The 18,060-nt window shown below is 40.4% G+C and overlaps 1 protein-coding gene and 1 long non-coding RNA gene across 2 annotated transcripts in view; one reads left to right on the top strand and one right to left on the bottom strand.

Moving 5' to 3' along the window:
• Positions 1 to 13,445, top strand: part of LOC136710361 (uncharacterized) — a 68,524-nt gene extending 55,079 nt beyond the window's left edge. The window contains exons 3-4 of the long non-coding RNA XR_010804614.1: positions 9,332 to 9,376; positions 13,300 to 13,445. This is a non-coding gene — a long non-coding RNA (uncharacterized lncRNA). The remainder of the gene's footprint in view (positions 1 to 9,331; positions 9,377 to 13,299) is intronic.
• Positions 1 to 18,060, bottom strand: part of itgbl1 (integrin, beta-like 1) — a 120,687-nt gene that overhangs the window by 84,242 nt on the left and 18,385 nt on the right. The window lies entirely within an intron of this gene.

The raw sequence follows: 18,060 nt of genomic DNA, 5'->3' as shown, positions 1-18,060 counted from the left end.
GATTTCCTAGATGTAGGTAACTTTAGTTGTAAAGGATTAAATACTATACAAGTATGTAAACACAAAATATGTTCAGGGCATTAAAAATAAAACTATCGCCTTCACTATTTCCACAATTATTAGGAGTTACCTTACTTTGTCTTTTCCATGAGTTGACATTAACTCTGTTAGTTTCAGCACATTTGTTAATACATTTATATAGTTGAATCAGTAGTATGTGTCTTTAAACATTGATGATAATGTGGTGTACCTTAACATAATAATAGAACTTGAAGTTCTCTGATATTTTATCTGCTACGAAAGATTAGTAATGACCTTTAAGGTGTTTACAACCTAATTAATAACCATGTAGTAAACAGATTTCAAACAATTTAAAAACATTTATAAGTGTAGGCTTATTTTAAAGTGGTACCTTACAAAGTATCAATATATGGTGAGTGGAGCTAGTAAAATGTTGAAATATACAAATATACAAAGAGTGAATTCACTCATATGTCGGTCAGCCTAAAATGAAAATGAAAGAAGCACTATGTGTAGAAATTAATGCTTTTTACATGAAGACATGAGAAAAAGCAGCATGTTTTAAGGGATTCACCAGCACTGGCCCTCGTTCTGGCAGCGTTTAGACTCTAACCTATTGTACTAGCTAGGTTACACTTTTGTGAGTCTCTCTGGGTAGGAGTGTCTGCTAAATGCTGTAAATGTAAGATATCTGGAAATATATCTCTCAGTATATATTATTTAAATAATTACACATTCGCTTGCTGGTCAATTAATGTTAGTAAATCACTTGAATACTGTCCTCCTTTGGGGTTTGCTCCTTAATCATGCCACATGCTAATATTAATATTTGTGAAGTGCTAAAACCTGGGGCTCAAAATGTATGTAACACGTACACAATCTCAGGCTGAAATAATGAAATAATACATAGAAAGCTGATTTCACAGTGTTGTAGACTTCAGAGAGCTGGCCAGATTTCAATTTCATTTCATAAAAAAAAAAAACTTGTTCAAGAAATCATTTGTTTTATTGTTTTTTCTAAGCAAATTAAATAAGGTGTACAAGGCCTGTTCAACATCCAGTAAATCTGTTTTCACTCCACTAATGGCACAAATTGAAACCCAGATCTTAATATATTAGAAATTGCCACATGGCACTGACTTCAGACACAGCAATTATGCTCCATATTGGACTGTGCAGTAAACTAGATTGCTCTGATTAGCTATCTACACAAAAGATGATTGAATATGGGGCCATTTTCTACATCACTGAAATTGATGCCTTATTCATATTCAATTATATCTTTGTAGGCAGTGAAAGTGACACATCGTGCTGTGGTGTAATACCTGCAATGGTTAATGTTGTCTGTCCAGATCAGTTCACTGGTGACATACTGTACCCACTCCTGGTCTTTTAATGAGTAAAAAAAAGGAGAAGAAATTGTGTGTGTTGTAATTTGTCACCTCATACAGGAGTTCAGTCTTTGATGAATGTTGGTTGAGCCGCGGTTATAAAACAAGGCAAATTTTAGCCAGGCAATTATTCCTGGCTTGTTCTGCTCTTATTTTGTGTTGTGGAGCGTGAAATGATTGTGGTGGGGCTGGGGTGGGCTGTGAGTGAGGGGGAGACACCTGTCCAGAGTAATAACTCAGCCCAGCTCCACAAGACCTGCACAAGGCCTAAGCCCAAACACACACTCAGAAAGAGGAGAATCAGAGACACTGCTGTGAAACTGAGGGTTCACACCATACTACACTGTCATTTAAATGAAATGAAACATTAATCACAGCTATGAAAAATAAATCTGCAGGCTAAGTTAATAAGCAGTCTACACTGTCATGTACATTTTTGTTCAGGGTCCAGTACCTTAAAACTAAAATAATTATATCCCTTTTAAACAAGTTAACACAGTTCCCTAGTGCAACTCCCTAGTGCACCATTCCTTACCTGTCTAAACAGCCCTGTTCAGAACAGTCTTTTTGGAAGTCTGTTCTTTTAAATGACAATGTGCCGCTTGCCACCCCACCTTGAGGGCACAGCAGTTAGAAATGAGGCACAGAAGTGCTTTTTTCATCTCTATTCTCTTTTTAGCTCATTACTCCTATCCCTCAGCACTCGTTTTGTGTTTTACTTTGTGTGTTTTTTGAAAGTGGGTCAGGCACTGTGATTGGAGATACTCAGAAAAGGACATTAACATTAACATTAGAAATGGAGCAAAATAAGAAAAGCTCTTTTTTATTTTCGGATTTGAGTCACATTTTATTTCCTGGTTTGCGGTCTGTGTACAGGATCTAAGCCGGATTTTAATTATCCCGTGGTAGAAAGATGTGAGATGGACCAAGCGGAACCTGTTAAATTTTCAAACCACTTTGATTCTTATCTGTGCCTGTGACAGCCCTTGGTACCAATAAAGTTCCAATATTTACTTTAAGAGATGTAACTTTACATTGCTCTGCCTCACCTTTATTTATAAATGAAATCTACGGACCTGTCCTTCTGGACACAGATCTTTGTTACTTTGTTTTAAAATGGGAGCTTCATCAGTACTCGGGCTCTTGCACACCTTTATTACTGAGGCACAGGTAACGGCTGCTTCTCGGTGCAATACATTCACTGCAGTTTAAACGAAAGCAACAAACCTAAATATATTGGCAATATGCACAAAAAAAGTCATGGGCACGCGCTTATTCCCCATGCTCAGTATAATTTTAAGGGGCTTGCACAATCTGAGGTCTACAGGCCTTTCCACTGCAGCTCTTCACTGTACCTTGCTGGGAAATACAGCCAAATTCCACACATCTGTTAATTTGTCAATAAAAACGATCACAATCTTAAAGAAATTACATTTATAACACAAAATAGAGAGAAAAGTTGATTAAAAAATTCAAAAGTTGGCTGCATGACCCTGGTACACACATTACTGTTCAACTGCTGTGTGTGGACATATTTCCATGTTGTTTGTATGAATAACAAATTTAATAATGCACTTCTATCAATTGGTATCACTAACAATGCTAACCGGAAACAAGCTAACAGTGAAATCCTAGGATATAGGGTTTTGTGAATGTTTAACTTGAACTTGAGGTGTGATGCCTAACCCAGCTCCAACATCTGATATAGGAGGTAAATGGAATGCAGCCTTAGTTCCACTTGCGGTTCAGGAATTTTGAGATCCTCCAGTACATGGAAGCCATGATGGAGCATGCTTCATTTTAAGAAAGCCCAAGGTTTTATTCATCTTCTATATCACAAGCTCTTAGCATGGATCTTTTTGTGACAATTGTCAACGTAATATAATCATTCTTGCATGTGCTCTCCGACTAGCTTCTGATGCTTGTTAACACACAGCTTTTCTAAAATAAAATATAATTTTGGTAAACACACATATCTCCTAGCTTTCTAACCCTAACACTTAAGTATATATTCACTGCTGTTTTCTTATGCATTGGAAGAGAGTACACATTGTCTTAAACACTGGAGATCCTTGTTCACACCTACTGCCTTTACATCTGCTTTGCTGGAGAAAGCTTGGTTTTGCCATCCCCTTTAGAACACAATTTCATTGGCCTAAAGAAATACAGAGCCAGAGGCTATTGACCTTTCAGTGTGAGTCAAAGTCCAGCTCTTTCATTCTGCTCTGCTGCCTGCACAGTAAAAGCTCTCCCCCCAGGAGCCTGCTGAAGAACATATGCTAACTCACCTATACATAAACACCACTGTTTCCCCTCCTGTCCAGCATAGTGCCATAGACATCCAACCACATATCTACTCCCATCAGGAACACGGTGTTGCTGTTCCACTCCAGCAGAGACATGATTAGGGCACCTTCCATCAACACTGTTATCATTACCTGCTGGAGGACTATGCTCTAGGTCACAGAGGAGATGCTGTATTTCTGAAACGGGCTTAGAGATATAAAAAAATTGAACTTCTTAAGCCCCTGGGCCTATTGTTATTGTTTTAGTCACATGCTATATTGTTAAGTAACATACAAGAGAACTAAAAAAGTCAGTGACCACCCTTTATTCATTAATTAACCTAATTTATTCATTCAACTTCATTTACCCTGACCAGGAATCACAGGGTGCAGGGCAGGAACCCACTCACCCACCCACATACACACACACACTCACACACAAACACACACACACAGACATGTGGACAATAATGGATTGTAAAAGGAAACAGCAGCACCTTGAGGAAACCCACACAGACACAGGGAGAACACACCAACCTCCTCACAGATAGTGACCAGAGGTGAGTACCTGGGACCCTGGAGCTGTGGGCAGTGACACTACCTGCTGCACCAACATGGTAAAGTACAATATATTAGTTTTCAGAAGATTAAAAAAAAAAATAATTCGCTGAGCACAATGTGCACACTGGTAGATCATGCCTTATTTAAATAATCAGCCTCACATGAACATGAACACATGAAGTACATCCAAATATAAGCAGTTTTTGTACATTAAATATATTACTTTGCACTGTTTATTGTATAATTAAAATATCTACATCACTATTTGCATGAGCAAAGAGTAAAGACTTGTGAATAATATTAAACACAGTTGATTTTATTGAAATGTCAAAACGAGAAAAAGATTTAAGTTAGAGTTAAAACTGTTCCCCTGACCACCTCACACCAAACAATTGAGACGACAGGAACGCGCTGCAACTCCAATAAGACCACACTGTTGTATTCCAATTTTAGAAATTTGTCTGTGACAGTGAAATCGCATAAATGTACTTGGTGTAAGGATGGCATAAGAGTGAGGAACTGAAATGTAGGAGCCTTAAATGATTAATAATGGTTAAAGCAGATAGGTATGTGCCAGAAATCCTTTGATATGCATGAGAGAGATTCTACCTGAATGTTTTAACATCCCTCTCCTGAATCCAGTCCTTCATAATTAGCAATAAGTGCCACATTTCAATCACTCAGTCTCAGAGGTGTATGCTATTGTATATAATGTCACTAAATTATCAGCACTATAAAGTATCCCAGGGCTCACTTAAGAGATCAAACCCTTTGCTGTCAGCCAGCAATTACACTTTCAAAGTCTCCCTCACATCCCGCAGCTCCTGAAGCCAGACTTGAAGCTACAGCCAGGTGTTATGTAACGGATATCTCTGATGTCCGCCTTCAAGACTCAGTGTTCATGAACAGAACTATTGAACTCCAGCTTTTAGTGGAAAAAAGAACACACAGCAAAAGCCTGACAGAATTCCAGCGGGACCGGATAACACAGAGCATTTCCATCTCCGTCTGACATTCTGACATATCCAAAAGAGCCGAGACACTTTAAGGTACATCTAGAACAAACTATACACTGTGTGGTTCCTTTTCCTGCTACACCATATGGCCAAAAGTTTATGGACGAGTGTTCATAGACAGATTCTTTTGGTTTACACCTGATAGCATTTATCCGTAAGACCGTTAGAGATATGAGGTACTGTTTTTTTTTTTTAATCTAAACATTTGGTGGCCAGGGGGTGAAGGGTGTTTCTAAATATACGCTTATCTGATTTCAGCTGAGTTTCATGAGTTTCAGCTGATAATTGCATGTGTGCGTGGCTAAAGTTTGAATTGTCTGTGTTCTTATTTACTGTTTGAATTACCAAGGAAACTCATTTGTAACTTTTTAGTTTTGTAGTTTTGTGTAGTAATGCGCTCTCCCGAATTTGGAGACATTCCACTTTAAGTAATCTGAAAGAGCAAAAAGAAGTCAATATTACCCACTTATAGGGCAGGAATAGAGCAAAATCCTCATCTGAGATTCCTCTGCCATGTGCAGAGAGAGAGAGAGAGAGAGAGAGAGAGAACCTAGCCTACCAGACTGAGACAATTATTATAATTTTTTATTGGTCATTTAAAGACACTTTGGCTTTGTAAACACATTAGACCAGTTTGAAGCATGCAAACAGTCTGGAGAGCAGCAAAAGGTGAGGAAACATCTACTGAACTTTATAAAAAGTGTTTTTTGAAGTTGTGTGAAAAAAATGTGTGAAAAAAATTTAATTGTGTGAATTAAAACTGTGAATGTTCCCTGTAGGTAGAACTTTAGAGGTATGATGTAATGCTGCAGGGACATAACAGGAAAATATCCCCTAACTTGCTTAAATAAAGAACCCAAAGCTGAAACTGTAGTTGTACTGTCTGAACAGAGGTGCTGAAATCTTTTGCTCCCTGATTTAAAAAAATACCCCCACCCACACTTTGCGGTTTTAAATTCAGTTTTTTGTATAGTTTATTTTTTCTTCTTGGGAAAGCAAAGAGAGAATGTGTCTGAAAATTGATTAGTTTAGTGGGTAACTTTGCAGCCCTCCATGTGGAAGACAAGGGTTTGTTTCCACTCAAGTAAGCACACTAGGTTATAACATTAATTTCTTGGTTAAGAATTTCCAAACGTAATCATTTTCGTACTTGTCTGGATATTTTCAAAAATGGATAGAGGAGAACCTCTTTTTTTTTCAAAATTCATATGGATGGGGCCTTAGGTTCATGAATGAGAGCTGTTCCATTTCATCATTGGTGAAAACGTTCTAACAGTGATCTAATTTGAGGACTGAACCCCAAACCCTCAGATATCACTTTCACACCACTGTGCCCCTGGAAACCTCTGTGAACTTTGTAATTATAAGAACTTGTAAGTTTCTACCAAATGCTGAAAACGGGAATGGAAATGCATTATGAAATTATGATGTATGAATCTGATGCCCCACCCAACAAGGGTAGTGCATTTAGTTGTTTTCAGGTTCCACAGGTAAACTCCAGATAACAGCACTTAGTGTGGTTTTAGTGGAACAAGCAAAGCATTGGGACAGGGCCAGCCAAGGGTCAGAGAGAGAGAGAGAGAGATACATACAAGCTGTACAGATGGAAAAGAGCTGTAGAGAGAAAAACCTGCAGTCAGAAGGAGCCAAGCTTTTCACATGGCTCTATTAAAACCCAGAAAGAGTGGAAAAAAATTGCCACGTTGAATGCCTTCCCCATAAAGCAAGAACAGATTTAAGGCAAGACCAGGTCATGTAAAAAGCTCATCAAAACGATTGTTTGTACTACATCAGGCAACTGGGGAGCAATTAAGTGAAGTCACGTAAAAGTTCTTGGAGGTTTCGTGGTCTTGACCTTCAGACTTTTCCCACACTTTTTATTTGTTGTTCAAAGTTTTCTCTGGAACCCAGAAATAAAAGAAACATGGTGAATGATCTGACATTTTTTTCAGGAAGACTTTAAGACACTGGAAAAATAACAGGTGGCGAACAGCTTTCAGTTCTGCTGTTTGTTTAGTGCACGTAAATATTCCTGCCCCAAAGAGACATAGTAAACAAACCTGTGTATTCTTTGCCACTTTACATATACATGACTGTACTGATTGCATCTCGAATCCAAGAAACGCAGTAAAATTAATACAGACAAATGTTTGTGGAAACCTGCTCATCAAACTTCTGAAATGAAGGGCATTAATATTTAGGTTGTCACCCCTTGGAGCTGTAACAGCTGTCAGTTAAAGTTACATTGTTGTGAGAATTTGATTACATTCAGCTAGAATAATATTAGTGAGGACAGGTACGGATTCTGGAGGTTTAGGTCTGAATTACAGCCTGTAAATCATCCTAGAGGTTTTGGAAGCTGCTTCATCACGACATAGAACACAGGTCCACTGCTTCACAGGTCAATACTGGAAGGCTTTTTATCCCTCTAGCCCACACTTGGCTTTGAGTATGTTATGGTGAGCTAATGTGCAGCTGCTCAAGAACATTCCATTTTATTTCATGATTTGTGTGTTTAACTTGACGTGTATCCACAATGTGTATACCGTAAGCAGCTGCATTTGCTAATTATAAGCGGTGTCCTAGGGTTGGGCAGCATAACTGTAGTACTTATATATTGGTATATAAAAATGCAGACACTATACTAAAATGAGGATGGTATTTCTAAATTGTTACGTGTCTGGTGTGTCCAGTTTCTATTTTCTGTCTGTCTAGTTGCCAAATTAGGTAATTCATGTACTTTCAAAGTGCCACAAGGAGAGGGTGTTGTAGAAGGCCACTGACTGGTGATGCCACATTATAAGAATGAGTGGGGAAAAAACAACAACAAAAAAATTAAAGCCCAGTAGTCCAGCGTAGTTGTGACTTTAGCACCCAATTTGGGTAAGAGGAAGATGAAGCATGCCTGAAAAAAAGTAAAAATTTAAAAAATCCAATGCTTACCTATATATGAGGCTTTAGGCTCTAAAGATGTTTGCTAGAACAATGTCCTGTGCTGTGGTGTTTTAACCTGTTAACTCACTTATCTAAGCCTTGCTGGCCAGCTATGGTCACAAACACATCACAACTTGTCTCATTCTTTCTCACTCTCTGCGTTTTACCAGCAGCACTTCTCAGTAGCTCAGCAATCAGAATAGCAGCTGCAATGAAATGTTGTCAGATGACTGACAATGTAAAATGTACTGAATGGCGGATTATTTAATCCTTATCAGGGTCTCATGCATCCAGAATCCTTGGGTGCACGGCAGGAACACACCCTGGACAGAACATCACACACTCACTCTGTAACTTATAGCTGTGGACAGTTCCACAAAGCCAATTCACATGCCAACATGTGTTTTTGGACAAGAAGAGGAAACCCACCTTAGACAAGGAGAACTTTTCACAGACAGTAACCCAAGGTAGACATTGAACCAGAACCTTGGAGCTGTGTGGCAGCAACACTACATGTTGTACCACCATGCTGCCCCAACCACGCTGTTATCTTTAAAATCTTACAGAGCATTGCTGAGAAATCAAATTTGGAAAAACAGAACTAAATTTATAAATTACCAGATTCAAAACTAATGAAACAATTAGTTTACATGATCCACACCTCAAAACAATCTGCAGGACTTCATTTATCCAAAGTTAGAAAGCCACTTAATATTGCAAAGCATTATTTTACTCATATAAAAATTCTGTTAGCATATTCTGATGGCATAATGACATTAAAAGCGATGTTCATGACCGTTATCCAAAAACACATTTTATAAAATTCAGATGATGCCTCCTCACCATTTACTAGTCTGAAGTCTGTTTGTGTGCTGGGAACCAGTCTAATGTGTTTTCAAAGCCCCTTTTTTTAATACTTTACTGTCTGTAAAGTATAAAAAAAAAACAAAGTGTCTTGGTCCAGTATGCTAGGCTTTCTCTCCTTGCTCATGGTTGAGAAAAGACATCTGTCATTTAAGACAATGGAGAGAACTCCAAACATTCAAAAGAATGAACTGAGATGAGGGTATTGCTCTATTCCTGCTCTATAGGTGGGTAATATTGACTTATTTTTCTGTTTCAGATTCTTAAAGGTGGAAATCTCTCGAAATTTGGGAGACTGCAAACTGTAAGTGCTACACAACTAAACAACTTGACTTACAATATATTTTATGTGGAAATTCAAAGAATGAATGAAAACATACAGACTATGGGTGTCACAATATATAGTCATATTCATTTATTTCGATACGGTATAAGCTGTAAATAAAATACATTAAGATTTTATTTTTAAAAACATTCTAAGCCGTTTGTCTATGGAGAGAGATTGGTCTCAGAATACTTTACTTACAAATGTGTAAACGTTTATCCACAAATTAAACACAAGACACAAATATGTTTCACTATTCACAAATGAATACATCCCAATCTGTGTCTCACAGTCTGCAGTTTGTACAAATACAGTTAAATTCATGAATACATGTTTTTGATTTTCATTGATATATAATTTTATGCGAAAATAAAACATTTGTTTAAATTTACATTGCATATATCTGTAAAGTTGAAGTCTCGAATTTAAAATGTATTTGTAAATTGTTGAATCTGCATTTGTGGATCAATCACGCACATGTTTTTTGTGCTGTTTATTTGTTCATGTCCTCTCGTGGGTTTTTGGAGTTTGAGATTCTCCTTTTGCGTTTCACCCGATCCAAATACAAATGCAGGGGAACAAGCCAAGTTGCAGAACGTGAGACACAGTGTTAGGGATGAGGGGTGCGGACTGACGGAGGCGGACGCAAACGCTAATAACACAGACTTTATTTAACAAAACTTAACGAAACAAACACAACACGACTGGGGCATGAAACGAGCAAGGGAAACGAGCAAGAGAAACGAGCAACACTATGAAGAAGAATACAAAGAACCAAGCGAACATTACGAACAACATCTAACATAGCAAACGAAACTAGGAACAATACGAAGAACAATGAGTGTGGAACAGAAAGTGAGGGAAAAGTGAGGGAAGGGGACCTAAATATACCAACAAACGAGAAACACCTGAAGACAATAACGAGGGTGGCGTAAAAGAGGCAGAGACGAAGGCAGAGACAAGGGCGGAGACATGGACAATAACAAAACAAGCCATGTGCTGAGAAAACGGACCAGACGAGACGAGGGTGTGACAGATGCCCCCTCCTGAACGCGCAACTCCCGAGGCGCGTAACCTAGACCCCCCAGAAGCTGGCGCAGGAGGGAGCACGGAAAACAAGAGACTAAGACAAGGAACCGTGGGGCTGGAGACAAGAGACTAGACTCTAAACGTACACTGGACAGGACTAGAAAAAGGAGATGGGAATCGTGAAAAAACAGGAGACAAGGCAGGAGCAGACACACGTGACTGAACAGGGTGCTGGACATGAGGCAGGACCGGTGACAGGACTGGGTGACGGGACTGGACTGGAGACCGGACAGAGGATTGAACACTGGGCGGATACGAGGACTGGACATGACTAACAGGGGACTGGACATGAGACAAGACAGATGGTTGAAACGGAGACTGGACAGGGCTGACAGGGGACTGGACAGGACTCACAGGAGACTGGACTGGACTTGGCAGGGGAACAAGGACCAAGACATTCAAGGGGACAGACACGAATACAGTGACAGGGACTGGGACAGAGACAAAGGCAGACACAGGCACAGGGACAAGGACAGAGACAGGAACCAGAACAGGGACAGACAGGGGAACCAATATAACAGGGGGGGTGCCCAGGACTGGCAAATGTCTGTGGGGCAGTCCGAGGAACCAGCCTGGGCACAGTTCTGGGGATCGGCCCCGAAGTCCTTGGGGCCGTCCTATGGGTACGACCGGGAGCAGCCGTATCTACAGTCACAGGGGCAGACACGGCCGTAGCAACAGTCTCGGGGGCAGAAACGGCCATAGCCACAGTCTCGGGGGCAGAAACGGCTGGACTGGCCGGGGAAGCCGCCTTCTCTGGGGCTGGAGCGGCCGGGGAAGCCGCCTTCTCTGGGGCTGGAGCGGCCGGGGAAGACGCCTTCTCTGGGGCTGGAGCGGCCGGGGAAGCCGCATTCACGAGGACAGGAGCGGCCGTGGGAGCCGCGTTCACGAGGACAGGAGCAGCTGGCTGCGCCGCTTTCACGAGGAGAGGAGCGGCTGGCTGCGCCACTTTCACGAGGAGAGGAGCAGCTGGCTGCGCCGCTTTCACGAGGAGAGGAGCGGCTGGCTGCGGAAGAGGGAGTGCAGAGAGGTGCTTGGGAGCTGGGGCCCTTGCGACAACGTCCATGGGAACAGGAGGCCCTGCAGTGACGCCGTCCACGGAGGCAGGAGGCCCTGCAGCAACGCCGTCCACGGAGGCAGGAAGCCCTGCAGCGACGCCGTCCACGGAGGCAGGAAGCCCTGCAGCGACGCCGTCCACGGAGGCAGGAAGCCCTGCAGCGACGCCGTCCACGGAGGCAGGAGGCCCTGCAGTGACGCCGTCCACGGAGGAAGGGGGCCCTGCTGCGACGACGTCCATGGAGGCAGGGGGCCCTGCAGCGACGACGTCCACGGAGGCAGGGGGCCCTGCAGCGACGACGTCCACGGAGGCAGGGGCTTGTGCTGCTCGCCGGGCTTGTGCTGGAGCTTTAGAGGGTTTAGGGGACTTGACGGGCACACTCTTGAGATCCCCTAGAGGTGCGCCCCTGTTAGCCTCACCTCCGTAGCTCTGAGGTTGGAGGCTAACAGCCCCTACCCTTAACGCCCCCCCAAAAATTTCCCCGGATCTGAGGGGGTAATCCACCGGCGAGGGGGAGACTCCAGCACGCTTCCTTCGCCGACTCCTTCGACTCACATTGGCGCGGTTACTCGATTCACAAGTCGACTCCTCCGGTAGGGGGTAAGGAACCGCGCCAGGCATAAGCTGGAGACGGCTATTCCACTCCACAGCCCTCTCAAACATAGTCTTAGCTCTAGCTGCATCCTTTTGTGGGTCGTTCATTTTTTTAGGGGCGCGGGGTGCGGACTGACGGAGGCGGACGCAAACGCTAATAACACAGACTTTATTTAACAAAACTTAACGAAACAAACACAACACGACTGGGGCATGAAACGAGCAAGGGAAACGAGCAACACTACGAAGAAGAATACAAAGAACCAAGCGAACATTACGAACAACATCTAACATAGCAAACGAAACTAGGAACAATACGAAGAACAATGAGTGTGGAACAAGGAACAATGAACGAAAACAGAAAGTGAGGGAAGGGGACCTAAATACACCAACAAACGAGAAACACCTGAAGACAATAACGAGGGTGACGTAAAAGAGGCGGAGACAAGGGCGGAGACATGGACAATAACAAAACAAAGCCATGTGCTGAGAAAACGGACCAGACGAGACGAGGGTGTGACACACAGATTGGGATTATATTCATTTGTGAATAGTGAAACATATTTGTGAATTGTTGTCAGGCTCGCGGGGGCAGACGGGCAGAGGCTAATGCAAACGCTAAAACACAAAGACTTTTATTTACAAAATATAACAAAAACAGAGACAAACAGACGGCAAACACGAAGAAGGGAACAGATGAGGCAAAACAACGGTGGAGAACAACATAACAACAGAGGAAATGAAACGATGACAAAGGAAACAAATCAAGGACTAATTAAACAAACAGAAGGAAACAAATGACCAACAACCAGGAAGTGAGACATGGGGACTTAAATACCTAACACAGACAACGGACACCTGGAACAGATAATGAAGGGACAGGATTACAAATAACACTGACAAGGACACTGAGGAGGAGGAAGACAAGGGCGGAGACATTAACAATTACAAACAGAGCCATGTGCTAAGTGAGCACATGGCAGGGAAAATAGATGAGAGGACAAGCACCTGATGCTTGTGTTTAATTTGTGGATTAATATTTACGCATTTGTAAAGTATTTTGAGACTAATCTCTCTCAATATTTGTCAAACCGTGTTAATGAGTAAAAGATGCGTTCCATTTTGAACCTAAACGGGATGCGTTTTGTTCCATATTTTTGAGGACACACTGTGATGGTGATGGTTTGAGACAAACATACAGCTCTCTCTCAGCCAGAGCGAGGGGCAGATTCTCAACAGGGAACGCACATCATTGGTTGTCACCTTTATTCAGCCAATCAGCAGTCAATGGAGTCACAGTCCCTCCTAGAGCGGGTTATTTTGCTGCCGCGCTGAGAGCAGCAGGTCAGTGCTGAAAAACTGGGAACCTAAAGCTTTGCTTTTAGACCCAACTTATGTTAGCACCATGTCCCCATTTTTATATATTTTTATTTTTCTATGAAATTGTCTGGTACCAATCATCCTTTCCAAATATACTGTTGTGTTTGAATAGGCCTCTACATTAAAAAATAAAAGGGGAAATAAAATAATGTTTTTTCTCCATGTTGTATCGAAATTGTATTGTATCGTGGAGCAAAAACAACAATATGTATTGTGAAATTTGTGTATCAATGCACCCCTACTACAGACATGTATAACTTCAGCCACATTCAAATTCTAATTTAAAAGACGAGTTCCTGAACATAACCCAGAGAGTTGCATTTCCCCACAATAGTAGACATTGTCTTTAATGAGAGTCTGCTGATTAACAATAATTTAAAAAAATAATAATAAAAATTGCTTAGTAGCGAGATGGTATTTTCAGATAATATTGCTCCTTCTGATCCTCTCAAAAAACATTACTTGACCTTGATAACAGTTCTTCTAATGTTAGTCTGAAACATTCCAGGTGAAAGTTACATGAATATTCTTTTAACTTTATTTTTTTTAATATAAATAGTCTAGAGGAATATATGTATGGTATTCTTTAGACATGTATTTGAAAAGAGTCACCCGTTTTACTTCAGTGTTTGAGATTAAGGTACACCATTGAAAGACGTGGATCCATTGATTGTGTTCAACAACATGATTTTTTAATTTTTAATTTTATGTTATTATAAGTAATTCAATAATATATTTAAGATAATCTATTACTTTTTATATATTATATATATTCACTTACTTTACCTTTTATTTTTTCCGAACTTTTCCAAACTGAAATTTCTTAAGAACTGCATAAAAAACTGCTGTTAGGAGAAATAACATGTTTTCCACAGGTTGCTCTACTGACAATAAATATTTTTTTATATTATTACATGTTTATATATATATATATATATATATATATATATATATATATATATATATATATATATATATATATATATATATATATATATATAATATACCTTGCCAGGAAAGTTAAAATATTAGTGACAGTATAGATATTCAGAACATGTATATTATAAATAATGTACAATTATTTGTCATTTTATAACATGCAAATCTCCTGTATGTCTTCTGTATCTGTGGCAGTGAACACAAACACACTAGTGCACTAAGGGCTGTGAACACACACCCAGAGCAGTGGGCAGCCGTCCCTGAGAGCCTGGGAGCGTTTAGATGTTCAAGGGCACTTCAGATAAGCTATCAAAAGAACACAAAAAGAGCTACCACATTATGCTCTTGCTAAATATTAAGCAAACTGGACAGATTATTGTTGAGGGAACATTCCAAAACAAGTCCTAAACAACCAAAATAGAACATTTTGGGAATGTTCTTAGAACATAATTTTGCAACGTTCTAAGAACTTTCCAAGGCAATGTTCCTAGAATATAATTTATTGCTGTAAATAAGGCTGAAGTAACATTCCCAGGAGGTTTTTGTAACTTAAGGAAAATTTTCTGAGAATGTTAATAATAACTGGACAAATTCATGTTGAAGGAACACCCCAGTGCAATGTTCCCACAACCAAAACAGAACATTAGGGGAACGTTCTGAGAATGTAATTTTGTTAGCTGGGCTGCTAACAATGTATTAATGTATGTGTATCAATGTATCAAAAGTGGCTATTTCTGCTTATGATAGTCACCATATGATCTAAAACTGGAACTCTTACTCTTCAGGTTCCATTTGTCCTTTACTATTATTTTACATTTTCTATTTCTCCTTAAAAGAAAAAAAAAGAAAGTTATTTACAAAGAGACCAATTAAATGAGGCCTAAATGGCCTTCTTATGTTTCCACTGATTATCTTGAAATAACAATAACAATAATAATAATAATAATAATAATTTGGGATCCATTAAACACGTGTTTTGTTATAGCAACCCCAAACATTGCAAAACCTATGTCTTGGGCAGCACATTTGATATAAAAGCAAATATTTTTCTGGTCCCTGTCAGCACCTCTGAACTCAGTGCAGAACATTTTACATTCACTGGCTCTCTTTTTCATCTTAAATTCAACCAATGGAATTCCAAAAATCAGTCAAGTTCCTCTTTGGAAGATTGGATTTTACATTTCTGAGCGAGCTCTGACTGTCTAAGCACTGTCCTTCGGAAGACTCTGTTCCAGACCTTAAGGAGCTCTTAGCTTGTGGAGTGGAGTTACAGTAAGTGACATTGGTTAAGGTAAGGCAGTAAACACTGATATGCTCACAATAATGAGAGCATTTTATGAGCTGAAAGGAACGAGTCTGGCAGCACGTACCAGCTCATTGCTTCACCATCACCATAATAGTATGTGTGTTTGAAGACTTTGGAGTTTGTTTAAATTATCTATTATAGTCTATTTTTAGTAACTTTAATAAGTGCAAAGGTTTGGACAGAAATGGTGTAGTGAGGAGCACCTACCAGACACTCCATGTGGATACTTTTCTTCTCTCTAAGTACAAATAGAAAGAATGTCAAAACAACCTGGAAAACGAAGTGCTCTTTCAGAATTGCCACATGATATTTGAATTCATGAACAAAGTAATATTTCAAATGCAGTCTTGCTACCTGAACACTTCAGCAGGAAACAAGGTGTATCAATGGTTTTATTACTTTGACATGGTGTTTAATTCCTGAAAATTAAATTGTAGTGTCCTTAATAAGGAGATTCTAATGCATTTGAACACATTAGTTTCTAATATTTCTTCGGGTGTCCTCCTGGTATCCATTGTGCTATACTGTTACAGGGTTAATTAAGGTTGTTAATTATCTTGTTGATTAACATGTCAGATCAAATTGTCTCATTTAAACAAACACTAGGTACGAATTAGCTTTTTTGGCTCCTGCTTTCCCCTTACAGTTATTGAGTATAATTCATATTTACAGCATTTTCATTAAATCAAATCAAAAACCCCCCACTACCTTAACCCCATCTCTTCTAACAAACCGAATGAACATAACATAATGACAAAGTTTTACATATGCTGAATTACTATTTGCTTTCAACCTCTTTTAACGGCAGGTTTGCTAGGTTTGAATTCTGAGCATAGAGAATGTGTGAAATCGAATGATTTGTTAACTACATGTAAGCTCTCTCCAAATATACACTGGACTCTGTTATTACTAGACGGGACAGATCTGATATCATATTGGTCTGATATAGACATCATTCATTTAATTGGATATTAGACAGACAGGGTTGAAACACTTATGATCTATATTCCAGTCCAAAACTTGCGCTGGACCATGAACCAGCCATAACAACATAATGTAAAATTACATGCCACCAATCCACATTCCAGTCCACTTCTTACCATGAATCCACAACAGCTACAGTTTGAGTCTCAATAAGTCTGATTGCCTCATTCACACTCTTGCGCCAGTTAAAGTGCGTCAGATATATGGCTTAAAATTTTTGGGATAATCTTGGGAAAATTAAGCACTTAAATTCCTGTCTTAAACATTCCTGCGTTCAAGGAGCCAAGCACAGCCAGCACCTGCACAGGTTTGAGAATAGCCACAGCTGGCTCTAAATTGTTGCAATTAAGAAAAATGGATTTTGGCAGTAAACAGCAACTAACCAGCAAGTGATCACTCAGCTAATATACCTGTATCATCTCCAAAGATGCTACATTTTTTGCCATAGAACTCCGTCTTAAATCCAGCACATCAGGCATTACACAGTTGGGTAATGTGGATGCCAATTCCTGAGCCCTGAGCCCTCGATGGAAGCCTTCCTGTCCTAGGCTACGCCTCGCCAACCTGTCCATGAACATCTGGAACAGGAGTGGAGACAAGGCACAGCCCTGATGATGTCCAGTGCCCAAATTGAACAATCTTGACTTACTGCCAAGGATGCGAACACAACTCAAATTCTGAGAGTACAAGGACTGTACAGCTTGCGGGAGCAACCCTGGCATCCCATACTCACACAGGACCTCTGACAGTATCTCTCCAGGAACTTGGTCATACGTCTTTTCCAAATCCACAAAGCATGTGTAGAGTGGAGTAGCAAATTCCCACGCCCCCGCAGTCATTTGTGAAAAAGTAAGGAGTTGGTCTATAATTCCACAGCCAGGACAAGATCTGCAATGTTCCTCCAAAATCCAAGTTTCGACTATCAAATTCTCCTTTCCAGTACCTTGGCATAGACTTTCTCAGGGAGGCTGAGAAGTGTGATGCCATAATAATTGGCACACTTTCTCCAGTCCCCTTTTTTTAAAAATAGGAACTACCACCCTGTTTGCTAAGCCTAAGGCACTGTTCCTGAGGTCAGTGCAATATTGTAGAGTCATGTCATCCAGACAGCCCCACAGTATTGAGTGCCTTCAGTAACTCTGGGCGAATCTCATCCACTCATGGGGCTTTGCCACTGCGAAGCTTTTTCACCACCTCAGTTACTTCAGCCAAGAAAATGGAATCTAACACCCAAAACACTTCACAGGAGGCATGTCTCTCGGGTTAAGGAGTTCCTCAAAGTGCTCCTTCCAATGCCCAAAAATACACTCAGTT

This window comes from Hoplias malabaricus, chromosome 12 (genome assembly GCF_029633855.1).
Source record: "Hoplias malabaricus isolate fHopMal1 chromosome 12, fHopMal1.hap1, whole genome shotgun sequence".
Lineage (NCBI taxonomy): Eukaryota > Metazoa > Chordata > Actinopteri > Characiformes > Erythrinidae > Hoplias > Hoplias malabaricus.
The sequence above is the reverse complement of the archived record's forward strand: the minus strand, read 5'-3'. Positions and strand labels throughout refer to the sequence as shown.